We start from the raw sequence: 27,983 nt of genomic DNA, 5'->3' as shown, positions 1-27,983 counted from the left end.
CACACACACACACCCCAACACACAATTCTTGGCCTTTAAAATTGTTTGAGAAATGGTAATGAAGATCAGGAACAGGAAGAACTAGATTCCATCATTTATCCTGGTTTTCTATTAGACAGCCACCTAGAAGTGGGTACCAGAGGTAGATTCTGTCTAATGCTTATCATGAGCCTGTACATGGGAGTGTTTTTATCTCCATGTGACTGTGTGGGACCCGTGGTTTGAAGATGTTATACTGCTCTAAATACTTGAGGTCACAGGGCAGAGCTAGGAATCAGTATTCTCTGGGTCCAAGCCTCTCCTGACTTTTCCACATTCTTTGTGCCCTCCAGGAGACCCAGCATGGATGGGATTCCCCTCAGAGACACCGTTACTCCAGTGTGACACACACTGGACGTGTACTACAGACGGACATTAGACTATGTTTATCTGGAATTGAAACCACAGATGTGTTTCACTGGGCAGGATTCTCCTTGGTAACCTCAAAGTCAATGTGGCCCTGGTATATAACCTGAATACCATCATCCCATCTTCAGGTACTGATACAGATGCATACTAGCCTGGACACCATCATTTCACATGCCTAGGCATGTAGATGCACATATATGGATATCACCATCTTTATATACTTGTCTATGTATGCACATTTAAATATATTTATCCTCAGGGCACCCAAAGCAATTATATTGATTTGTGCTTCAGTAAAGTCTTTGGAAATTTGAACTCATCCTTATGATGAGTTCTTTCTTGTTAGTTCAGTACATGCTGCTATTTAGTGCTCAGGATATAGACATGTGATGCAAGTGTGTGACCAACTTTGACTGAACTGGACTGAGCAGATGTTCTTTCAGCATTCCCATCCCAAATCCTTCTGTGAAGGATCTTTGCCAACACACTATTCTAGAGGTTCTAAACCATGTGTTCTGAACTAGTTTCCGCCTTGTCTATGCCTACTTCTCTTTCTGTTTATCGATTCTCTTCTCCCTACACCCAACCCACTTTGCTTTAGTACTTTCCCCAAACAGGCTGAGCATCCCACCTGCTATACTCAATCTTCCTTCAAGTTCTCAGACCTACCTGTGGTTCTTTCTCCCATCCACCCAGCCTCTCTATGCTCCTCCCCTTTCCAATGACCACCCAATGACCAATGACTATCTTTCCAATGACCAATGACTATCTTTTGGAGAGAAAGCTACTTTCTGCTTCCTAATGATAGAAAATTCATTTCAAATGGTCTCTATACTATAATATATTTGAAACTTTTCAACTACACTAAGCAAAACACCATCTGCAATGCACTTAAATGCAGAAAATATACCTACTCTCCCATCTCCCAAATGGGTTGTTAGCAGTTTCTTTTTTTTTCTTTTTTTCTTTTTTTATATTTATTTTATTTATTTATTCCCTTTTGTTGCCCTTGTTGTTTTATTGTTGTAATTATTATTGTTGTTGTCGTTGTTGGATAGGACAGAGAGAAATGGAAAGAGGAGGGGAAGACAGAGAGGAGGAGAGGAAGATAGACACCTGCAGACCTGCTTCACCGCCTGTGAAGTGACTCCCCTGCAGGTGGGGAGCCGGGGTTCAAACCGGGATCCTTATGCAGGTCCTTGTGCTTTGTGCCACCTGTGCTTAACCCGCTGCGCTGCAGCCCGACTCCCAGCAGTGTTTCTTAGACATTCACTCCCAGACCTCCAAAGAAAGGAGAAAGGACTGAAGGATGAGTTCAATTATCTGTGATTAGTGATTTAATCAATCATGTCTGTGCGATGAAGTCTCAAAACAACAGCAAAAACCACCCACCAGAATGGGACTGAGTTTCAGAGCTGGTGAACATGGGGAGGTCTGTGGGAAGGATGGGATACTTAAGAAGGTATGAAAGCTCCGGGCCTCTTTCTCTTACCCTGTCCTATGCATCTCTTCCATCTGTGTGTTGCTGAGTAATATCTTTCAGTGGTTATAAACCACTGACCCAGTAAATAAAATATTTCTCTGAGTTCTGAGAACTGCTCTAGCAAATAAATTGAAGCTGGAGAGGTGGTCTGAGGAATCTCTGATTCATAATAAGTAAGTTAGATGCATAGGTAATAGTTTGGGCTCTGGATTAGAATCTGAGGGGGCTGGGTGGTGGCACACCTGGTTATACTCACACATCACCATGTGCAAGGTCTGGGGTTCAAGCCACTCATCCCCCACCTGGAGAATGGAAGCTTCACAAGTGCTGAATCAGTGCTGTAGGTGCCCTCTATGTCTGTCTCTCTCCATCTCTAGCTCTCCTTCGCTCTCAGTGTCTCTTTGTCCTAGCAAACAAGGATAAAATGGCTGCTAGGAGTGGTGGATTCTCCTTGCAGGCATAGAGTCCCAGTGATAACCGTGATGGCAAAAAAAAGAAAGAAAGAAAAAAGAAAAGAAAAGAAAAGAAAGAAAAGATAAGAAAAGAACCTGGCATTTGCATTGAAAGGCAGTCTTAGAGAACTAAACCTTGTTAAAGCAGATGCTATCTTGGGGTTAACAGTATCAGAGCTGAGCTGAATTGAGTTGAATGGTTAGACATACCGCTGTGTAGTATGTCTAACATTGTGTTAACACTGTGAGAGTTAACTACTTGCTAGTATGGGCAACCCCACATACCCACTCATGTGACAACTGAGTTGTGAAACTCGTTTCAAGCATTTCATTTTCAGGGGAACTGTAAAATCTATGTTATTCATCATTTTCATCTAACCTCAGTGAACCTAGTCCAATAGGATCCACTAATTCATTCTCAAATTTAAATCCCATATTATTCTCTATTAGTTGGACACAGAAATTTCTTGCTTTCTGATCAATATGGGGTGACTCAGGATGATGAAGAACTATACCCACTGGGAAGGATTGTTCTTAACAGCTCCTTTAAGCAGCCTGTGAGTGAGCAAGAGTGAATAGAAACTGTGGTACTTGAAGGTGGATACAAGTTTGAGGTCAAGAAAGATTGTTTTGAACAATGAGGGAGGAGCTGTGAGTGACAGTCCTTCCACTGCCTTCCTTCCCACAAAAGTGAGCCTAAGTTGAAAGACACATTGGAAATTCTTTGAAGATCTTTTATAGAAAAGTAGGCCTTTTTCAATGGATGGCCCAGATCTGTGCTTCCCCTGCCACTGTTTGCTCCCTTCCTTAACCTATAGAGTCACCTACTTGCCCTTTGGTGTAGTTTCCTGTAAAGATACATACAGACACCATGGTCTGTTCTGGCTGCGTGACAACCCTTCCTGGATAGATTGCCTGTTTCTAAAGACTCTGAGATTAGCAAGAGTTTGTCTTGGGTGATGATTCATCCACTCGGACTCATTCGCACATTCTCCACAGACACATGGTTTCTTTTTATATGTAGTGAAAACAATTATCTCACCTGTTCGTTGCTCTAACTGCCAGAACTTGCTCTGACAAGTTGAAAGTCCAGCTGTGTTTCTTCCCCTGGAACAACACAATTTAGAGGACACGATTTTAAATTACTTTAGAACAGGGGGGTCGGGCGGTGGTGCAGTGGGTTAAGCGCATGTGGCACAAAGCGCAAGGACCGGCGTAAGTATCCTGGTTCGAGCCCCTGGCTCCCCACCTGCAGGGGAGTCGCTTCACAGGCGGTGAAGCAGGTCTGCAGGTGTCTATCTTTCTCTCCCCCTCTCTGTCTTGCCCTCCTCTCTCCATTTCTCTCTGTCCTATCCAAAAACGAACAACATCAACAATGGCAATAATGATAACCACAATGAGGCTACAACAACAGGGGCAACAAAAGGGGGAAAAAATGGCTTCCAGGAGCAGTGGATTCATGGTACAGGCACCGAGCCCAGCAATAACCCTGGAGGGAAAAACAAATTACTTTAGAACAGGACACAATAAGAATTAACAGTCTAATTTTTCTTTAAATTTGTTAATAGGAATTTACATTTATAAAAACTACATTGAAAATCTCAGGACTCCCTGAATAGGGTCCCAGCTGATGGGGTGGCCTGATTGTGACTAAAGAGTCATCGTTAAAGTGTGCCGGTCTCTTGCTCTTATTCAGCTTTTTGCAGTCCTTGCTTTGATAAGGTTAACTTCAGAATTCCCTGGATAGACGACCCCACCAATGTGTCCTGGAGCCTTACCTCCCCAGAGCCCTGCCCCACTAGGGAAAGAGAGACAGGCTGGGAGTATGGATCGACCTGTCAACACCCATGTTCAGCGGGGAAGCAATTATAGAAGCCAGACCTTCCACCTTCTGCATCCCACAATGACCCTGGGTCCATACTCCCAGAGGGATAAAGAATAGGAAAGCTATCAGGGGAGGGGATGGGATACGGAGTTCTGGTAGTGGGAACTGTGTGGAGTTGTACCCCTCTTATCCTATGGTTTTGTCAGTGTTTCCTTTTTATAAATAAATTTTAAAAAATACATTGAGAACAAAAAATTAAGAGCAATATAGTCACCTATGATTTGGATTTGACTCACCCAAGAATCCCCCTACACACACACACACACACACACACACACACACACACACACACACACACACACACGATGATTAGTTCCTCAGATAACAAAAACTGTTTTCCAAAGATAACCCCAACAATATGGTCCAATCCACAGTACTCTGGCAATGAAATGGCCAGATCTTTCAACTACTTTCTCCAAGAGACTATAGATAAAGTACTGAACTGGTCTAGCCGCTTCTGCTTCCTGTTTCTTTGAAGCCACTCAGCATGAAGATGTGTAGCTATTTGAGGCCACCACTGTGAATAATGCAGACTCCATCAGGAACTGCTGAAGCATGCAGACCCTCTGGGAAGGGGGTCACTGTGGGAGTGCTAAGAAGCAATACCAAGTTGCCAGACATGTAAGGATGGACTTCTCTTAGAAGAGGACTTTCCAGGTCTAGCCAGGTGGGGAAGGAATGACCACCCCAAACCAACTACATTCTAAATTCGTAGAGTATAAGTCCACAAACACAGATGGTAAGACCTGCTAGACACTTGGGATCCTTATAAGGCCCACCATTATTAAGCATTATTTTATACCACATGACTGCTAATAATTACTTTATACATAAGAGTTCTTTTAGAAAATCAGGGGAATGTGTCTGATAATTGTCCAGGTAACTAAGAGGTAAGGAAGCTGTATATTTGAAATTGAATATAGCTTTGACAATATGTATTCTCTTCAAGGCTCATCCTCATAATCTCTGGATCAGTGATAAAAATATTATATCTTCACAGATAATCAGGGAGATTGAAGGAGAGTACTCAAATAATTTCAGCAATGTGCTTACTTGGCAGAGTACAGATGTCCTATAAATGTCAGTTTATTATTATTATTATTATTATTATTTGTAATTGCTATCTCTATATCCTTTCTACTGTGCTATTAATTCAGTAATCATTCCACAAATGCTTTTTTTTTAATATATACGTTAGTTAAGATTATTTATTGGGGAAAAAAGAGACAATTGTTTATTGTGACTATGGGGTATATAAATGTTCTACTGCTGTACAACAAATTATGAGGCCCTTAAAGACTTCAAAAACCATTCATTTATCATCTTACAGGACTGTACCTCAGAAGTTCAAGTGAATTCAATATGATCTCTATTTGTGTTATCACAGATTGAATCAGGGTGTTTGTATTCTAGGTTCTTACCTAGGAGTTTCAAAGAATAGTCCTCTAATCTTATTTGAGTTTATGACAGCATTGACTTCCATGTTAATGTTTGAGAGATGTCCTGGTTTCCTTGCTTCTGTCAGCCAGGGGTCCTTCTCAGCTAATAGGGACCATTCATGTTTCTTGCTTCTGTTGAAAGCAAGAAACTTCTGTTTTCACAATAAGTTATAGTGTGTTCATATTTTTCATTAGACTCTTCTAAGTTCTGGCCCATGCTTCCAGCAGGATAAACTCTATTCTTAAAGGGCTCATGTAATTATTAGATCCACCCAGTTAATGTTCCTTTCTTAACATCATCTAATTAATAAAATTAATTCTATAGGCAAAATTCTTTTGCTGAGAAAATTTTCCTAATTGTGGGAGCAAAACATGAGTCAGAGATCAAAAGGATCACATCCCAATTCACCCCATCACATTCCAAACACCAGTCCCAAAATTCACATTCTCCTTATCTGAAAAATACACTTGTTCCTCTCCTCCATTGGTGCCCCAATGGTATCAATACATTACAGTACCAAAGAGCTGACTGACCATCATCACTTCCAAAGTTCAAACCTTTCTGTCTAAGTGGTTGGCTGAGGTGTATGTTAAATTCCCATGTACAGTAAACCAGGTATAACTCTCAGGGCATAATTGTCTTCATTCATGAAATCAGAATCAAAGCACCTAACCCTCCCATACTCCCCAGTGGTGCACTATTCCATACCAAATGGAATAATGGAGAGAGTAGGAGTTACAGAACTTTCAGTTCAGAAAGAAGTAGTGGGGATCAATCAAAAAGGCACATGGAGTGAGATTATAACTAAAATTACAGGTAGGAGTAATGTGTTTAAAACAGTTTTGAAACTCAGTTGGACAAAGTTCACTGGACATTAAAGACTAGAAATCCGTGTCTCTGGGCATTTCTTTTGTCTCTCTTCTGTAGGCTCTTGGATTAGCCTAGAGTAAGGCTCTTTTTTTCCACAGAAGGAAACATGTATTTATAGCTGAGTAAATTCATCCATTTTGTGCTATCTGTTTTATTTAGTCCAAGTTGGCAGGATTTCTGCTGGTATGTTTTTTAAGAAGCATGTGGGTTTTCTGTATATTCTCAGTGGGATTTATTTCCTTAAACTATATCCACAGTTTTCTCCATATAATCTCTTCTCTATCTTTGACTCTCACTGACTGAACCTGAGAGACAGTGTTCTTAAGCTTCCCAAGGGCCCACTGGTTTGTTCAAGGAGAATCTAGCAGGGGTATAGCTCATTGGTAGAGCACCTGACTACAGATCAAGAAGAATCTATAAGGAATGATTTAAATCTCTTGGAAGAGTTGTGTGGCCTTGGACTATAGATTGCTGACTTTGCCAAGACTTCAGAAAAGATTGGTATAGTCAGGTAGCAGCAGTTCTTTCTCTCTATTTTTCTTTTCTTTTCTTTATTTTTTTAAATAATTTTTATTTTTTATTTTATTTTATTTTTATTATTTTTTTTAACCAGAGCACTGCTCAGCTCTGGCTTATGGTGGTGCTGAAGATTGAATCTAGGATTTGATGGAGCCTCAGACATGAGAGTCTTTTTGAATAACCATTATGCTTATCTACCCCTGCCTTTTTTTTTTTCTTACCAGGGTTATTGCTCAGTGCTGGCACTACAAACTCACTGCTCCCAGTGGCCATTTTTTTTCTTCTTCCCCCTCTTCTATTTTATTTGATAGGACAGCAAACAAACAAAAAAATTGATAGGGGAGAAAGGGATGAGAGAGAGAGAGAAAGAGAGAGAGAGAGGCAGAGAGAGAGAGAGAGAGAAAGATACCTGCAGACCTGCCAGGGCTTTCTGAGGAGTACATCTCATATGATTCTACTAAATCCCTCTCTGTATAACTGGGAAGGACTTGGTGGCTTTTAGGAGCAGAGGTCCCCACTGTACATCTGTTCATATGTCTCTATTCCAATTTTGAGGATTCCATCACTTCTTAATCAGCACTCTGATTTTAACAAAAAGAATACTGAGAAGTTAAGCATCCATTTGTATTGTAACCCCACCTTTATAAGATAAGCTTCTGTCTGAGTTTGCCTGATTGTCATGCTGATAGTGATTGAGGATGTTTCTGGCGTTTGGTAGGGAGAAGACAGGATACTAACTATCCCACCAAATAGAAATTGCCCCTCATCCCACATGATTTTTTTTTGTACTTTTACATAGATGGAGAAACCTGTTCATGACTCACTGAACACAAAACCTAACTCTATGCATACAACTCTAAGAGAGATTTTATTTTGGCCTAGGAAAAATTCACTGAATTTCTAAGAATGTACATATCCTGTAATCAGGAAGAAGACTTACTCTGTTTTACCGGGGATTTTATCAAAAGTAGTTCATCTTTTTAGATAATCACATTAACTGGGGGTCAGGCGGTAGCGCAGTGAGTTAAGTGCATGTGGCACAAAGCACAAGGACCAGTGTAAGGATCCCAGTTAGAGCCCTGGCTCCCCACCTGCAGGGGAGTCACTTCACAGGCGGTGAAGCAGGTCTGCAGGTGTCTATTTTTCTCTCTCCCTTTCTGTCTTCCCTTCCTCTCTCCATTTCTCTCTGTCCTACCCAACAGTGACGACATGATCATCAACAATAACAACAACAACAATAAAACAAGGGCAACAAAAGGGGAAATAAATAATTTTTAAAAAAAGATAATCACATTAATGGCAAAACCACACCATATCATCAGTCTATATTTGTGACTAAGCCTTTTATATGGCGAGAAAGAGAGACAGAGACACACACTCACACACACACACACAGAGAGCGTTTTCTTAAGAATGCCAAAAGTAGAGACAAACAACATTTTTAGATGAATACAGCTTCATTCTCTCAAGTTCAAACGTTTTAGTATTAAATAAGAAGATCCAAATGCCCAGTTCTCTCCTTGTCTCCTGATGACGTGACACTATTAGAAGTAAATAAGTAAATAAGTAAGAAGTGAATCTGTTCACGTGCTGCTACTAGTTTTAAAAATTATGAAAATATTTACTATTTCTATGTAACAAATCACCATAAAAGTAGAAGCTTTGCATGACAAAACTGTTGACTATCTCTCACAATTCTGTAACCTGACAGAGATCTAAGTGGTGGGTTTAACCATCCACACAATACTGATTGCAGATGCCTGGAGGCCTGACTGGTTTTGGACATCATACTTTGCTACTATGCTAAACACATATTTCAGTTTCAATTTTCGGATACTGTTGTAATTTTGCTTCCCAAAGTGCACACTGAATATTGTATTTAGTGGATGTTTTGTGATTTATTTTATGTTATTTTTATTTTTTTATTGCCACCAGAGTAATTGCAGGGGTTCAGTGCCAGCACCACTCCCAGCAGCCATTTTTCCACTTTTTTTTCTTTCTATTTTATTTGACATAACAGAGAGAATGGGTGCCACTGGTTCAGAAGACTTTCAGCTCATTGCTTAATAGCCAAGCAGTGTGGAACTGTGGCGAGGGGGGAGTGGGTATGAGTTACATGAAGGAGAGAGGGAGTTAGTCCTCTCTGATTATGAAGGCGTGTAGAGAGTGACTGGCTGGTTGGAGACTTTATAATAAAGGCCAAACACCAGAAGAACTTATCTTATTCTGGTATGTAGCCCAACTCTAGACCTGCCCCAGGGAAAACAAAATTAGATCATCTTATTAGAGACAACCTACCTGTGCTAGAAGCCATGACGTTATCTTGTCCTAATTGACTTCCAGTTCGTCACCTCAGCTCTTTTTTGGAAGGAACTAGTGTTTCTTTTAGGCCTGCTATATCCTAATTAAGCACACCAAGCCTTACCATCAGAGGTGACCTAATGAAGAAGCTGAGTTGCATAACAAACATCTTCCCTACTCATATACCTCCACTCTCGTGCAACAGTTCTTTGAGATCTCATGGAGTTCATACCAAAAAGCCTGTATGTTTTCTCTATAGAGATCATTCTGTACATAAAATATTGGAATTGGACTTCAGAACCTCAAGTATGAGTCTCTCCACATAACCATTATGCTATTTGCCTGCAAGAAAAGGTATTCTTGGGGCCTGGTTGTGGCACACCAGTTATAACTCACATGTTGCCATGCACCAGGACCCTGGTTCAAGTCCCTGGTCCCCACTGGCAGAGAAGGAAGTTTCATAGCCATTAGAGCTACAAGTGCCTCTCTTCTCTCTCTCTCTCTCTCTTCTCTCTCTCTCTCTCTCTCTCTCTCTCTCTCTCTCCTCTCTCTCTCTCTCTCTCTCTCTCTCTCTCTCCCTCTCTCTCTCTCTCTCCCTCTCCCCTTCTTGATTTGCTGCATCTCTACAAAAAAAAAAAAAAGACCACTTGGGTGGTCCAAGAAGTGGTGCAGTAGATAAAGAGTTGGACTCTCAAGCATGGGGTCCTGAGTTCAATCTCTGGCAGCACATATACCAAAGTGATGTCTGGTCCTTTCTCTCTCCTCCTATCCCTCTCATTCATACATACATACATACATACATAATTATTTTTTTAAAAAGACCACTTGGAGTGGTAGATTCTTCATGCAGGCATTGAGGCCACAGCACTACCCCTGGTGGCAAAAAGTTAAAAAAATAAAAAGACGCTCTTCAGACTTCGAGGATTATATCAGGTGTTAAGAGTTGTGCTGATTTATTCTGATAATGACACCACTCTGAAGAATAGCTACAGCTGTAGTTACATATAGTTACATATATAGGAAAATTTACTGTAATTCTGCCCCATGTTACTCTGCATATCCAATAACTGGTGGGAGAGGGAGACGGGAGTCACTTTGAGAGCTTCTGGCAATCTTTCTGGAGTGGTTCTCATCTGTGCAAATCTTTCAGTAATTTGTGCTGACTCAGGACACATGGAAGAGTAGTTTGGGCTTCTCCACTTGACCATTTCTAGCATAAGAGGCCTCTTCCTTTTTTTTTTTCCCAAAAAAAAATTTATTATTAGTTGTATGCTACAAGACTGTAAGATTACAATGTATAGTTTATACCACACCCACCACTAAAGTTCTGTATCCTGAGCCTCCCAGTTCATAAAGATAACCACCATACTTCTCACAAGTCTTAGAAATAATATACTTGCTTCTGGTTTATGTTTTTTGCAAGTTCATGTAAATCAGACTCTAGATTCCACATGTGAGTGAAACCATCTGGTAGTTGTCTTTCATTTCTTTACTTATTTCTCTAAACATCATCACCTCTAGATCCATTCATTTTTGTCCCAAAGGACACAATATCATCATTTTTGGTCTCAGAGTAATAGTAATAGTAATAGTAATAGTAATAGTAATAGTAATAGTAATAGTAATAGTAATAGTAATAGTAATAGTAATAGTGGGCTATATACCCCATAACTTCTTTAACCAGTCATCTGATGATAAGCATTTAGGCTGCTTCCACTCAAGTGTGAGATGGAATCTCTAATAATAAATAAGGTGGGGCATTTCTTCCTGTGTCTGTGGGCCATGTGCATTTCTTCTTTAGAAATCTGTCTGTTTAGTTCTTTGGCCCATTTTTCAATTGGGTTATTTTTGCTTTTTTTTTTTTGTAGATCTGTAGCAATTCTGTATAAATGTTTGATATCGGTCATTTGTCTGATGTGTGATGTATAAATGTCTTCTCCAATTTACTTATTTCCCTGTGTAGTTTGTTTTTGATGCATACAGATTTTTAGTTTCTTGTAATTCCATTTATTTACTCTTTTTTTTCCTTTCTCATGCCCAGGAGTCTCCAAACATGCCTTTGATGTGAAGGTCCTGCAAAGTTTTACCAGCACTTCCTTCTATAAATTTTAGGGTTTCTGGTCTAATATCTAGATCTTTAATCCATTTTTATTACCTTGGTGTATGGTGCTAAGTGGTGGTCTAGTTTCATTTTTCTACATATGGCTGTCCAATTTTCCCAGCACCACTTGAAAAGACCTTCTTTACTTATTTATTTTTATATTTTTACTGGTGAATTAATAATGATCATCAAGATTGTGGGATAAGAGGGGTACAATTCCATGTAATTCCCACCATCAGAGTACCACATCCCATCCCCTCCATTGGAAGATCCCCTATTCTTTATCCTTTTGGGAATATGAACCCAGGATCATTATGGGGTGCCGAAGGAGGGAGGTCTGGCTTCTGTAATTACTTCAACACTGGACTTGGGAGTTGGCAAGTCAATCCATACCCCAAGCCTGTTCCTATCTTTCCCTAGTGGGGTAGGACTCTGGGGAGGTGAGATTCCAGAACACACTGGTGAGGTTATCTGCCCAGGGAAGTCAGGTTGGCATTATGGTAGCGTCTGCAATTTGGTGGCTGAAAAGCATTAAGATATAAAGCAGAACAAATTGCTTAGTAATCAGTAACCTAAGGTAAGAATATAGCAGATGAGATTTGGGGTCTTCATGGTGGAAGAAGCTAGGAAATTTATTTTACATATGTTCAAACGGGCCCATGACTTTCCTAATTTACACCTGAGCCTGATAGCTGACATGCAGGTGGGCTGAAAGAATTGCCTAGGAAGATGGTGTCAGAGTTCGGAATAGGACTAGTAAGCTGGATCAGGGCACAGAATAGCTCCCAAATATGGGGGAAGTATATAAATACCATTAACTGTAAAACCCATTGATCTGACCTAGGGCCCATGTCTATTCACACTTAGCACAGGAGCCTGTACAACCTCTGCATCCCTGTAAGTCTGAGCTTGCAGTCCATGGTCATAGCTAGGAATATTCTAGGCTGCACTCATTTCAGGACCAGTCTCACTCGAATGGCAGAGAATGTTCACCCAAGCTCCCTTTGGAGAGTGGGACAGTTGTTCTACATTGAGGGCAAGGTCCCGTAGAGGCCCACAAGAGGGTTTATGATGCTGTCTATGAGCGAGATGACCAGTGATGGTGGAGAGAGGGATCTGTCAGAGGTCTAGGCACATCATATATGTATGGGAATCCCAGAATTCCCTAACTAAGACTTCAAAGGATGGAGTGGCCTGGTAGTGACCAAAAGGGCCATCATTAAATTATGTCACTCTTGAAGAGACCTTCTTCCAGGGAACTTTCCTTATCAGAAAATAATCAATGTGAGGCTGCAGGCAATTGTTGAGTTAAAGTGTATATTTAAAAAGCTAGGAAAATAACCCTAGAAATAACCTAGAGTTCCAGAACCACTGGGTCTACAGTGAAAGGAGAAGAATAGTATATATCCTCTGACATACTTGCCCCCACTAAGTTCTGAGTCTAAATATACTCACATCAGTTCAGAGTTTGTGTTTACTACTCCCTGGAAAACTAGGTCTTGCTCTTCCTAAGTGTTAGAGTATAGAAATTAGGATTTAGGTAAGACACTGTGACAATGGCCTGAGCTGCAAAAGAAGGTTGGAGAAAGTAACTATAATTACAGGCCCGGGTTCAAAGAGAATTTTCTGTGATTATATATTCTCTTTCCTTCTCTTCTTTTCTCTTCTCTCCTCTCTTCTTTTTTCTCCTTCCTTCCTTCCTTCCTTCCTTCCTTTCTTTCTCTCTTTCTCAGCTCCCTTTCTTTGTCAGTGTCAGGGATTCACTGCTCCCATATGACTTTTTCAGGTAAAGGCTGAGATTAGGGGGGTTAGGGTAGATATCATAGTACTGAGGCTTCCTCAGACTTGGGTCTTGTGCATGACAAAGCAGGCACACTATCTAGATGAGTTATCTTGCCAGAGGAAATGATGCCCTTAAATAGTCTTCTAACACAGAGAAATTTGGAAAGAAGAAAGGAGAGCCAATTTCTGTGAAATAAGTTCCTCCTCTCTAAGAAGAAAAAGGAGGAAATCAGTTGGGGGTTGGGGGGGTTAGGACAAGGGGGTAAAATTGGAAGCATGAAAACTGATTCTCTTCACAGACCAGATTCCTCCCTAGGATAATTCTTCTCCTTCTCCTTCTCCTTCTCCTTCTCCTTCTCCTTCTCCTTCTCCTTCTCCTTCTCCTTCTCCTTCTCCTTCTCCTTCTCCTTCTCCTTCTCCTTCTCCTTCTCCTCCTCCTCCTTCTCCTCCTCCTCCTCCTCCTTCTCCTCCTTCTCCTTCTCCTTTTATTCTCCTCCTTCTTCTCCTTGTCTCCCTCTCCCCTTCTCTTTCTCCTCCTTCTCGTTCTCTTCCTCCTCCTTCTCATTATTATTATCTTTATTTATTAGAGACAGAGAGAAAATGAGAGGAATTGAGAGGAAGAAAGGCAGAGAGGAATTGAGAGGAAGAAAGGCAGAGAGACACCTGCAACCCTGCTTCACCATGCATGAAGCTTTCCCTTCAAAGGTGGGGACTGTAGGCTCAAACCAGGGTCCTTGCGCATTGTAACATGTGTGTTCAACCCATTGCTCCACCACCTGGCTTCCCAGGAGCATTCTTTATCTCAAAGGTGAACTTCATTTTGCCTCCAGGGCTCCTTTAATTAAATTAGTTTTTTCAATGGCATTCTTTTTGAATTAACAGATTTTTGTTTCCTTACACATTGCACTGAATCCCAACAGACTTTCTATATCATGTGTACAAAAAGGTTATACAACACTCTTTGTTGTGTAACTACATCATGTGGTCCAGCAGGTGGCGCAGTGGATAAAGCATTGGACTCTAAACCATGAGGTACCAAGTTCAATTCCTGGCAGCACATGTACCAGAGTGATATCTGGTTCTTTCTCTCTCTCTCTCTTATCTCTCTCATGAATAAATAAATATATTCTTAAAAAAAAACTACATCCTCTAAAAATATCCCCCATATTGTTGAAAGAACTGTCATTTGAGCTCCCAGAAAGTCATTGAGGGAAAGTGTCTGAGATCTACCTCATCAACTTTTTCTGGATGAGTTCAAAGTGCTTTGTCAGGATCACTGATTGAGAGTCAGACACAATGTGACAAGTAGTAAGAACAATCAGAGACATAATTTATCTTCATATTCTTCCTTCCTTCTTCCTTCCTTCCTTCCTCCCTTCTTTTTTTTATGTGGTCCTGGGGAATAAAAACAGCGTTTTGCAGGAGTTGGCGGTAGCGCAGTGGATTAAGCACACGTGGCAGCAAGTGCAAGGACTGGCATAAGGATCTGGGTTCGAGCCCTGGTGCAGGAGCCGCCATGCGAGCTGCTTGACACGGTACCAGCTTCGCAGGAAGTTCAGCAAGACTGGACTCTCCAGGCCAAACTGAAACCATCTCGCCTTTTGCCATGATTCAGCTCTGAGTGGTCTTAATAATATTTACCTATGGCCAGGTTCAGAGCCTGACCAAATGACAAAAATAATGACAAAACCTGCACTGCACTCTGTAAGATTGAACATAATGGAACAAGCAATATCAGTAATGCAGAATTTGTCAGGAGGTCCCAATAGGAAACAATGTTTTCCCTTTATCAACACCACTTCCTTTAGTATTCCCCCTAAAATACAGAAAAAGATTGGTGGTTCCCACAGTGGAGGGGCCACCTTACATAAATAATTAGTGGAAAGTTATGGTACCTGCCTAGATACAATGGGCCTTTTAATCTACCATCCACCACTATGCTCCCACCTCCTTATGCAGGAATAGTACACAAGAACCTAGGTCACATAGTGAGCATACACAGAGGATAGATTCTAGCTAGAGAGTTTAACTTGGAACAGAATAAAACAAAACTCCTTGATCAAACAGTGGAACAGATTTTATGAAAAATGGGCTGCTCCATTTGTTTAAGGCCCCTAGAAACATAACAAGCTTGAACTTTCTATAAACCTAAACCGTTGTCTTCTGATGCACAGGGCCAAGAGAATGGCATAAAAGGTAGAATATTCATCTTAATCAATAGGACATTTACCTAGCACACAGGTACAGGAAAAACAAAAGACACAGAAAAGGTGATGTGATCTCTAGGGCAGAAAGTGCCCCTGGAATGTAAATGCTCCACAAAGCAAGAGGTGTTCCCTAACTGTGCTGTTCTTACTTGGTGATTTTTGTTTCAATAATCAAAGCCTTGGTGAATTTTGTTTTAATAATCAATACCTAGGTGATTTTTGTTTGAATGATCTAAGACTTATGAGACTATAAAAATAAAAGTTCTGCTTAAGTAAGACAGAGATGCCCACTTGATCTTGATTCAGCATCAACTCACTCATCTCTCATTCTTCATTCTTCGCCGATGCTCCTCCTTCAGGCTAACCCTAATAACCTGCTGGGGCTGGCCCCCGGCAGAGCCCCCTGGCTCCCCACCTGCAGGGGAGTCGCTTCACAAGTGGTGAAGCAGGTCAGCAGGTGTCTTATCTTTCTCTTGCCCTCTCTGTCTACCCCTCCTCTCTCCATTTCTCTCTGTCCTATCCAACAACGAAGACATTAATAATAACAACAATAATAATTACAACAACAATAAAAAAGCAACAAGGGCAACAAAAGGGGGAAAAAAGCAAATGAAATGTTAAAAACAGGGTTTTGCACACACATGATACTGCTGAGCATCTTCCCTGGTCCAATCATTACTTTTCTTACTACAGAGAGAAAGCGATAGCAGAAAACTATTCACCATCCTCAGAGTTGTGGTGTTCTCATGTGTTTCTGGCCTCACATATGAGAGCAGCGTGTGCTTTGTCTGCTAACTCATGTCATGGACAATAAGATCTGCTTTCTTAATAATTTAGAACATCACAAATATCAGGCACATATTTAATTAGCCCTGTAGATGCCAAATAATATCAAAAGACATATATGTATAAAAAGTTATAAAAGATATAAAGAGAACCAAAAGTTATCTTCAAAGGATCCATCCTTGAACTTACATCTTGTTCCCTGATAGAGATATTGAAAGTTGGGGTTGGGTGGTGGCACACCTGGTTGAGCTTACAAGTTACAATGTTCAAGGACACATGTTCAAATCCTTGGTCCCCACCTGCAGGGGGAAAGCTTTGCAAGTGGTGAAGCAGTACTGCAGGTGTCTCTCTGTCTCTCTCCCTATCACCCCCTTCCCCCTCAATTTCTGGCTGTCTCTATCCAGTAAATAAATAAAGATAATGAAAAAAATTTAAAAGATATTGGAATTTGAAAAACATAATATTGACAAGGTGATAGTGAAAAGACCATAACTAAAAATAATTATATGCTTAGTAAAAACTCTTCAAGTATGAGGGTGAAATAGAGACTTCTTCATATAAACAAAAACTGGAAATTTTTATATTACAAGAAACTCTAATGGAATCATTAAATAAATAATGTGTCAAAAGGTAGAAGGCGATTATAAGAGAAATAGGTTTGGAGATTTAGGAAGAGACAAAATAAAAACTGTAAAAAAAAATGCTAAATAAGGGACTGGGTGGTGGCAGACCTGGCTGAGCGCACATGTTACAGTGCTCAAAGACTGGAGTTTTGTGAGTGGTGAAGCAGTGCTGCAGGTGTCTCACTTTCTCCCTCTCTATCTCCCCTACCCTCTCAATTTCTGGCTGTCTCTATCCAATAAAGATAATTTTTAAAAAATGCTAAATCTAAGAAATTATGGATTCCATGTGAAAATAAAATCAGGAAGAAACAAATAGATTTAAAAGAGCCTAAGATCCCAGAACTGCCAGGTAAGGGATATGATGTACCAAGAAATAGTATATGTGACAGAACCAGTATGCCTACTGTAATTGCTAAGATAATTGTAATAAGAATAATAGAAAGTAGTCAGGGAAGTAGCACAGTGGATAAAAGCATAGAGCTCTCAATCATGAGATGTTGAGTCCCATCCCCAGCATTACATGAGCCAGAGTTATGCTCTGATTCCCTCTCTCATTAATAAATAAATTAATAACTAAATCTTTAAAAATAATAATAAAAGTCTCTAAAACTATAAAGCTAACAGAAGAAAGAGGGAAAAGAAGAGAAAGAAAGAAAGAAAGAAAGAAAGAAAGAAAGAAAGAAAAGAAGGGAGGAAGACATAACAGTAATGAGTATCCCCAAAGCTGGAGTAGGACAGTAAGTACAAAAGAGTAAAGCAGTACATTTAAAATAGTTATCAGTAATCAGGTTAAACACAAATAATCTATAAGTTCCATTAAAAGACAAAGATAGTGAGTCTTTATAGAAAGCCAAAATAGTCTATGGCCTGAGCATGCCCGATCTCATCTGATCTCGGAAGCTAAGCAGGGTTGGGCCTGGTTAGTACTTGGATGGGAGAAAGCCAAAATAATAATAAGCACTTGTAAAGCATAAGAATATCAAAGATTCATCAGGTAGATATACTATTACTAGTTTTCATGTATATAATAACACTTTTTCAGCATTTATGGAGCAGAATTATAGGCCCCAAAGATAGACTGATAAGCAACCCAAATCAGAGATCTACACACATCTACCTCACAGCCAATTGCTAGAATAAAAGTAACCAAAAATTAAGATCAAACAAGATTTGGGGGAAGATGACTTTATCTCAGTTATATATGTTTAGATGTGTAGAATATACTTAACTTTAGAACATGTAGAACACTTACAAAAATCAAATACTGAACCTGAAAGCAAGCTTTATGAAATTTAAAGCAATCAATATATTGAGTATGTGGTCTAGTGACAGTTCAGTACATCTCAAAAGTAAGAACAGCGTGACAAGTAGAAACTATCCATATATTTGAAAGATAAAGAGAAAATTCAATCACTCAAAAACCAAAGACATCACAATGAAAATTAGAAATTAGTTTGAACTGAATAAAAGTACTCTAGCAATAATAAGATATAAAGAATTATTTGGAGGGAAATTGATATACTTAATTTATATATTACAGAAAATAGATTATTAACTATAAGTTATTTAAAGTTCTATCTTAAAATATACAAAAAGACTCTCATCCCTGAAGCTCCAAAGTCCCAGGTTCAATCCCCTGCACCAATATAAACCAGGGCTGACCAATGCTCTGGTTAAAAAAAAAAAAAAAACAACTTCCTTCCCTCATAATTTGAGCATGTTTTATCAAATTCACTTACATTTATTCTTTAGCTTTTATTCAAACTGTAGATTTCTCCATTTAGTTACACTTAAGGGCAGTATTTTTAAGCTACGGATTTTCATGTGTTTGTTTTGTGTATGCAGTTATGTGTTGAATTCAATGGTTTTCTTGTCATTTGTCCAGTCCATTATATGTGCAAAATATGTGCCATACTTTAGTCGCTTAATGCTTCACAATTTAATATGCATATTTTTAAACTAAATTTCCTTTATTATATTTCAGCTGCTTATTCCTGATCCTGTTTATTTACAACATAATGCGACAAATAACTAGAATTTTTGTTATCATTTTTAAATCTAGTGATAAGATTTTATGACTGTTTAATGAGTTTGTGTAATAAGTTTGCTAACCCTGTGGAATTGTTTATATATTCCTGGAGGAAATCCTACTTGATCAAGCAGGATTTGTTTTTCTAATTCACTGCTGAATGTGACAAACTAGTATTTTATACTTTTGCTGGAGTTCACATGTATAGTCATAGATGGAACTGATACACTGACAACAATGGACCTTATTTTGTCCCTCTTAAAATCAAATTTTAGTATTTAACTTGGACTGAGTGAACTGTAAAACATAGTGCATTTCCTTCTTCTTCTTCTTCTTCTCTTTCTCCTTCTCCTCCTTCTCCTCCTCCTCCTTCTCCTTCTTCTTCTTCTGTAGTACACCATACTTGTTTGAATAACACAAGAACTAGAGCTCCAGTGGTGCAATCGGTTAGCGCGAGGTACTTATATGAATAACACAGAAACTATATTTTCTGTGCTATTTCCTCTAGGAATATGTCACATGTCCTTTCAAGGCATCCCTTTATGAAGTGGAGTGATGCACTTCCTAGGATAGGTAGTGCTACAAAAGTACTTGCTCAACTTTGAAGGCAAAAAAATAAGTAAATAACATAGGCCCATAAATTTTAACATTTCAAAAAAATATAAATTTAGGGATAACATTCCAAGTCACCTAAAGTCAAATAAATATTTATGCCCAAATTATATTTTCAAGTCAATGTTATTCTCCATGACAAACTATGACATTTAGTGGGTATATTGAAACAAATGTCATTACATTTTTGAGACAATGGGAATTATCTTCACAAAAGAGTCACAGAGTCCTTCACAATGACTAGAAGCACAGTAAAACTAAATTTGCATAGCTGAAATGTACAAAAATAGCCCAATTCACTGGGCCTGAGGAAATAATCACTTGATATAAACAATTACTCATCCCTTTCCTATTTTGAAAGGGCATGGATTTCTAAGGGAATACTTCAGAATGCCTCAAAGGAAGCTTCTTTCTCTGTGTAACTGTCATTATTGCTAATACTACCATTATAAAATGACCTATCTCTGGAATAACCAGAAGGTTAGACCACTAGCAAAGGCTTCCTTATGAGAAACGATTATTATTCTTGGCTCTGCCATAAAATGGAATTATTCAGGGGCACCATGTACCAGGAAAAAAGTCTTCTTGGGATCACTCAAACTAAAATTAATTCAGGATCTTAAACCAGGTATTAATGTTTACATTATTATATTACTAAACTATCCCAGTTGAGAAAAAGCCATATAACTTGATGACAAGAACTCGAATGTTAACATAGAATCATAATGTCAAGATTTATTATCTTATGGACTGTAAACTGATTCTCAAGGCAAAATGACATGTACAAGATATCATTTATTCTGTAACTATACAAGAAATGTTATAATAAAAATGGCCCTTGTTTTTAAAATATTTTCAACTTAAAGAAAGATCATGAAGATCAAGACAGATGTTCATAAATAATAAAAATGAATAAAGATACCAGTTAACTTCACTGTAGTAACTCTCTTGCTATATATGCGTATGTCAAATCAACATGTCGTACAATCTTAAATATTAGGCTGTCAGAAAAGTCATGATGAAATTTTCTATTTTTCCATGCAAAAATGCATCAATTTTCTGACAATGCAATATATACAATTTTATTACCAAAAATGAAGAATCCTATCTCACACCATATATAAAGTTATTTCAAAATCAGTTATAAACCTTAATACAGTAGTTAAAACTATAAAAGAAAATTATTTTAAAAGTAAATATAGGATTAAATCTTCACAAATTTGGGTTAGAGAAATGCGAAACCAATAGCACAAATAAGTAAGTTAGATTTCATCTACAAAATTGTGCTTCAAAGGGCACCATCAACAACTAACAGAACGGAACTCTGTTTTTGCAAATCATACATTTGTAGGGAACTTCTGCATATTTGAAACAGAAAAGACAACCTTTTTTTTTCTTTTTCTTTTCTTTTCTTTCTTCTTTTTTTTTTTTTTAATGAGTGTAGACTCTAAATAGGCTTTTCTTCAGAGTAGAAATACAAAGGCCCATTAACACATGAAAGGAAGTTCAACATCAGTAGACATTAGGGAAATGCAAATCAAAACCATAATGCAAAAACCACTTCATACCCATGGCTGCAACTTTTGAGAAATGGGCAATACCAAGTATTGTCAAGGATATGAAGAACCCAAAACCCTCAGGCATTGCTGGTGGGGTTGCAAAACAGGAGAGCCTCTATGAAAAGCAGTTTGGAAGTTCCTCAAAACGCTAAACATAGAGTTACCACTTGATTCCTCAATTCTACTCCTATGTAAACATCCCACAAAGGAACTGAAAACAGGTATTTAAACAAATACAAGTACATATATTTTCATAGCAATAGCAATAGATCGATGAACAAGTTCTGTATTAATATATCAATAAATAAGTTCTAGTTAAGTACTTATAACAATGTAGTACTTATTCACCCATTAAAAAGGGAATGAAGTCTGATGAATGAAGTCTAATTGCAGGCTAACAAAACCAACCTTGAAAACATTATGTTAGGTGGAAGAAGTCAGATACAGAAGGTTACGTATTAAACAATCCCATCTTTTGATATATGAAAGGCTTAGTATAGGTAAATTCAAAGATATCAGAAGAGAAGTTGTTAATCACCAGTAGCTGGAGAGCAGGAGAAATTGTCATTATTATTTAGTAGGTGTGATATTTCTTTTGATACATAGAGGTCCTTTGGAACTTAGATGGAGGTAGTAGTTCCATACTATTATGGATGTGTTAGGTGCCACTGTATTGTTCACTTCACTGTGGTTACTTTGGAGCCTAGCTCACCAGGTACTGGGGTGCCTTGCCATGTGTGCACCCAAATTCTGGCTTTGAAAGCACCTAGGAAGCCCTGGGGTTGAGGTATCTTTCCCTCTTCCTGTCTCTCTGTTTCCATCTCTGAATGAAAAAGCACTTGGCATGGTGAAATTGTTCATGTGTGAAGTGCTGACTCTACAAAAACTTTTTAATCAAGTGGTTGATTTGTGCGTTATGAATGATCTTAGTAAATTACTTTTAGAAAGGGTTCTTATACCCAGGGAGTCGGGCGGTAGCATGGCGGGTCGCACGTGGCGCAAAGCGCAAGGACCCAAGGACCCGCAGAAGGGTTTTGGTTTGAGCCTCAGGCTCCCCACCTGCAGGGGAGTCGCTTCACGGGTGGTAAAGCAGGTCTGCGGGTGTCTTTCTCTCCCTCTCTCTGTCTTCCCCTCCTCTCTCCATTTCTCTCTGTCCTACCCAACAACGACAACAGCAATAACAACAACAATAATAACTACAACAACAATAAAAAAGACAACAAGGGCAACAAAGGGGAAAATAAATAAATAAATAAAAGGGTTATCCTGTGATAAGTTACTATTATTCTGTTGTACAGAAGACCTCTTTTATGTTTGCTGCTCTCTTTCCTGAGATATTATTTTGTCCCTCTAAAGGGAATGTCCAAACCTCAGATTAGCAGCCTTTAGCCAGGCATCAAACACAGTGTGAGTGACAAAAGGAACCAGCAGCAGGCTCAGTCCCAAGAGTGATTATTATTGAAGGCTCTAAAATGAAGGTACTCAGGTACCATGTATCAGGAAAGAAAAAAAAAAAAGTATCTTTTAGAGAGATCTCAAACTAAAATTAATATAATAATGTCCCAATCCTAAACCAGGTATTAGAGGATAGATTTATAGTTTAATGGGCCCACCCACCCTCTCCTCTTACTGTACTTCACCCTGATCTGTACACCATATGACAGAGTCATTGTTGGCTTTCATGAAGAATCACTAACTTTCAAGATGCTTTAAAAATATAAATATGAAACCCTACTGAGCACCGAATGACCAAGTCCCGAACAAATGCAGATGAATTCTCAAGATTTAAAAAAAGAATGGAGCCAACACTCCACCTGGTTTCAATATACAAATAAAATCTACCAACTGAATCCCATCAACAAGACAAAATAGTTCATTGGGAAACGTTAAAATGCCTGGTTGTCATCTAAGGAGTATTAGAAATAAGCCTAGTGTTCTAATTCCCTTGTATTTTCCTTCTGAGAGAGAGAGAGACTGAGACTCAGTCTTTTCTAATATCAGATTTAAAAATGCAATAAAAACCTCTAGCTAGACAGTCAAGTCCCACACAGATACAGATTCTGTATTTGAGCCATGTGATATTGGTAGACCAGGTTTGACCTACAGTTGTCCTTGGGGGGGGGAGGTTGACTCAGCAATTTCAGTGTCTCAAATTAACTTTTAGTCTACTCTGTAGCAACAATCCCATCAAACCCTTTAACTTTAGATTTTTCAAATGACCTTTTTACATTTTGGTAGTGGTTTCACATTGTTTTACAAAACTTATCAGATTTCATGTGTATTTCAGTATGTTCCTTCCAAGGAAAATTCAGATATATTTTTTTCATTAGTGATTTAATATTGACTTACAAATTTATAAGATAATAGGGGTATAATTCCACACTACTCCCACCACTAGAGTTCTGAGTCTCCATCCCCTCCACTGGAAGCTGAAGTAGTTCTCCTAAGGCCACAGATATGGGTAACTTTATATTTATAACTATGTATATCTAAATAAAAATTTAGATTTAAATTTTTTTTAATTATCTTTATTTCCTTATTGGATAGAGACAGCCAGAAATCGAGAGGAAGGGGGTGATAGGGAAAAGGAGAGAGACAGAGAGACACCTGCAGCCCTGCTCCACCACTCATGAAGCTTTCCCCCTGCATGTGGGGACTGGGGACTCGAACCTGGGTCCCTGCACACTGTAACATGTGCGCTCAGCCAGGTGCACTACCACCCGGCCCCTAAATTTAGATTTTTTTAACCTCAAGTAGCACTTTCCCCTATTCCATCACTGAGGGATTAAGCATGCTAATCTAAACTATGGTGTACTATCTATCTATCTATCTATCTATCCTTCCTTCATTCCTTCCTTTCTTTCTTTCTTCCTTTCTTTCTTTCTTTCTTTCTTCCTTCCTTCCTTCCTTTCTTTCTATCTTTCCTGTTTTTTTTGCATACAAAGAGGTAAAATTGTTTAAAAGGTTAAGTGCACAGTTTCTGGGACCTCATTATCACAGTTCTAATTGTGGATTTTCTATTATTTTTTGTGTGACCTTGCACAATTTGCTGAACCTCTCTGTGTCTCAATTCCTTCATCTGTAAAATAAAGTTAATAACAGAGCTTACTTCACAGGGCTATTGTAAGGATGTAATGACTCAGAGACAATGATGCAGAGAAAAGTAGGTGCTAGATAAATACCATCTATTTATTTCACGTTATTGTTATAGTCTTCCACAAATTGCACAACGTAAATTTGAGTTTAACTCTAAAAAGGAGTGTCTTAGAAATGGACAGAAGCTTTTAAATGTTCCCCAGGTTTGTGTATTGAAATCTATCTGCTTTAGGTGGAAAAAATGGCAATTAGTTTTATTTTTTTAATTAGTTTTATTTTTAAAAAGCTACATCATTTTATCCTGAAATTGCCAAAAGATAAACAAAAAAAAAAAAGGAATTCTGAAGGTCTTTATCCCTACATCCATAGCCTCCCTATTTTCTATCCTGTCACCCACAAATCCAACTTTTTGACAAATGCAACATGGGCTTCATAGGGGATATTCTTAGAGACAAAAGAACTATGGAATGCATATTTGACTATCAAATTAAAGAAGAAGAATTCTAGCATATGAAAGTAACTTAAATACCTAAGGGCAGATGAAACCAGAGAAGCTGTGGATTACAGCTTCCATGGAGTACTACTCTGCAATAAAAAGTCAAGATTTGTATTATTTGGAACAAACTAGATGGAACTGGAGGTGATTGCATTAATGGAAATAAGTAGAGAGCTGAAGAATAGCTACTGACAGCATTGTCTTTTTTTTTTTTTTAATCTGCCTTAATTCTTAAATTTTAGTATATTTTTTCCAACAATACTGTGGAAAAAATGATGAGAAAACATTGTTGGGAAGTGGGCTGTATGGAAGGCATTTTTACATTCTTAAGTCATATCCATATTTCTTAAACAAGTGAATTATCTACATCTACAAATCAAGAGATAGCAAGTGCTGGTGAAGATATAGAAATAAAGGGATTCTGAAACACCGTTGGTAGGAATGCAAATGGGTGCAGCCACTAGAGAAAAAAAAAGAAGAAGAAGAAGAATATGGAGAGCCCTTAACAGACTGAAGCGGAAATAACTTAGGATCCAGAAATACCACTACTACGCATATATCCAAAGGACATAAAAACAATAATTCAAAAGGTTATATGAACCTCTCTCTGTTTATTATTGCACTATTTACAATAGTCAGCATATAAAAGTAACCTAACTACCTAAGGACAAAGGAAGCTGGGAGGTTATGGAATAAACTTTTATTCTATTTAATCCTACTCTGCAATAAAAAGTCAAGATTATATCATTTGGGACAAACTAGATGGAATTGGAGGTATAGATTTAGTCAGAAAAAAGCAAAGAGCTGAAGGGCAGCTATTGATAGCATTGCTCATTTTTGGAGTAGAGATAACTAAAGTGAATAACTTGCAAAAAAAATGGCTAAATCTGCTCTTAGACTTCATGAGAACTAGTAATTATCAGAAGACAGAGAGCACAGAACTTTGGTGGCAGAAGTGGTGGCTACACTCACCGTGTGTGGGTATGGGACTATACCCTTGAAGTCTGATAACTTTATAAAACACTGTTGAATCACTAATCAAAAAAGATGAAAGAAAAAAAACTGGGAAAAATAATTCTCTAGACTATCTACAAAACTGCAGATTCCTATACCCCATACATTTTTACATTAACAGATGATTATGTGAAAAAGAAGGCAAACGTATTTTAACGAGGAAACAGTCACTCAAAACATAGTGGAAAGACAACTCTCGGGTTATTTTCATTTGGAGACAGGATTTGGAGAAAACAGGAACACAGAAGGAAAGCAAGCAGCCAAGATAAAGCAGACAAAGAAATAAGAAAAACAAAGTTAGTTATGAAACTTGGATTATCAACTGAGATGGTGTTAATAAATGTCTAATCAGAGTGGGGAAAGAAATGTCAGGGGATGAGGAAGCAGTAGTTTTATGAGATGATTTCTGAAAATCTTCCAGATTTGTTGAACAACAAACTAGATCTAGGAAATTCTATAAAATTCTAGCATAGTTGTTTTTTTTTTAAAGATCCTCCCCTGCACATAGATATATCATAGTGACAACAAAAGAAAAGAGCAAGTTTGAAAAGGATGCTAAAGGACACAACATATGAGCTGCAAAACAACTGTCATATACAAAAGAATGGAAAATAGCGATAGGATTCAGAAGACAATACAAAGGAAACATCTAAGACAGGCATAATGCCAATAAGAAGTTGAAATTCTATTCACACCTACCAACTAAACAAAAAGACATTGTCTGCTCATACCATGTATTGGACAGAATGTAAATGAATGAGAACGCAGCATCACTGGTTGGTGGAACTGCAAACTTATTTAATCCAGTTAAGAAATGAAATATTTGGGGAGTCAGACTGTAGCACAGCGGGTTAAGCACAGGTAGTGCGAAGTGCAAGGACTGGCTTAAGGATCCCGGTTCTAGACCCCGGCTCCCCACCTGCAGGGGAGTAGCTTCACAGGTGGTGAAGCAGGTCTGCAGGTGTCTATCTTTCTCTCCCCTTCTGTCTTCCCTTCCTCTCTCCATTTCTCTTTGTCCTATCCAACAACAACGACATCAATAACAACAACAAGGGCAACAAAAGGGAATAAATAAAATAAAAAATAAGTTTAAAAAAAAAAGAAATGAAATATTTCACAACTGACTCTTCTTTCTGTGTTTTTTTTTTGGGGGGGGTTGGTGGGGGGTGGGTGAAAACATGCATAAGGAGGGTGAGAACAAGAATGCCTATAGTACTTTTGTTGTTAATAGTAAAAAATGGAAAGAAACAAACTATCCATGAATAACAACACTATGAAAATAAAGTTTGGAGTCATCATCTAATGGAAATCCACCACTATGAAATGATCTACAGGGACATGAATCAGCATAGATGAATTAATTGCAACAACACACTGTAACCAAAAATAGAACATAAATTATTACATTACTATAAAATCCATACACAGGGAAAAGTTAATGGTTAATAATGAACAAAATATTGTGTAGGTAGTAAAAATATCAAACCATGAATATGCACCAAGTGCTAATGTTTACATTTTAGAAGGAAAAGGGAATCAGTCAACGGTCTCTTTTCAATAGCATACTGTGAAAAATAAATAAAATTCAAAGGCCAGCAAGTTAGCTCATTTGGGAATATGCCTGCTTTTTCATGAGTATGACCCAAACTGGAGCCCCCACACCTCTGGAGGAATCCTTAGTGCTGTGGAATCTTTTCCTCTGTTTCTATGTCTATCTCCATCTGAAAAAGTTACCCAGTTATGGCAAAACAAAATACTCCATTCAAAAAACAAATATGGAGATGGGAATATAGCATAATGGTTATGCAAAGAGACTTTTATGCCTGAGGCTCTCAAGTCCCAGGTTCAATCCCCACACCCTCATCATAAGCCAGAGCTGAGCAGTGCTCTGGTAAAAAAAAAAATCTAAGAGGGCTGGGCATTGGCACACCTACTAGAGATCACACATTATCATGCACTAGGACCCATGTTCAAGCCCCTTGTTTCCACCAGCAGGGAGAGGGAAAAATTGTCACAAATGGTGCAGGTATCTCTTTCTCTCACCCCTCCCTCTCTATTTCTCTCTGACTGTATCAAATAAAAGAAAAATAATAATGGCTATCAGGAGTGGTGAAGTAGTTATGCAGGCCCTGAACTCCAGCAATAACCTTAGTGGGGAAAAAAAAATGTGTGTGTGTCTCTGTGTGTGTGTGTGTGTGTGTGTGTGTGTGTGTGTGTGTATACAGTAAAACTATATAAGAACAAGCTACCCTTTGGTAATTTGATATATGTAGAAAACATATCATTACATAACTATCTGTGTTTTTCTCCATACTGGAGA

At 38.5% G+C, this 27,983-nt stretch overlaps 1 long non-coding RNA gene across 1 annotated transcript in view; it reads right to left on the bottom strand.

Annotated features, from left to right (window-relative positions):
• The window catches only part of LOC132540938 (uncharacterized), a 60,575-nt gene that overhangs the window by 20,187 nt on the left and 12,405 nt on the right, over nucleotides 1-27,983 (bottom strand). Inside the window, exon 2 of the long non-coding RNA XR_009552141.1 lies at nucleotides 3,386-3,450. This is a non-coding gene — a long non-coding RNA (uncharacterized LOC132540938). The remainder of the gene's footprint in view (nucleotides 1-3,385; nucleotides 3,451-27,983) is intronic.

This window comes from Erinaceus europaeus, chromosome 10 (genome assembly GCF_950295315.1).
Source record: "Erinaceus europaeus chromosome 10, mEriEur2.1, whole genome shotgun sequence".
Taxonomy (NCBI): Eukaryota; Metazoa; Chordata; class Mammalia; order Eulipotyphla; family Erinaceidae; genus Erinaceus; species Erinaceus europaeus.
The sequence above is the reverse complement of the archived record's forward strand: the minus strand, read 5'-3'. Positions and strand labels throughout refer to the sequence as shown.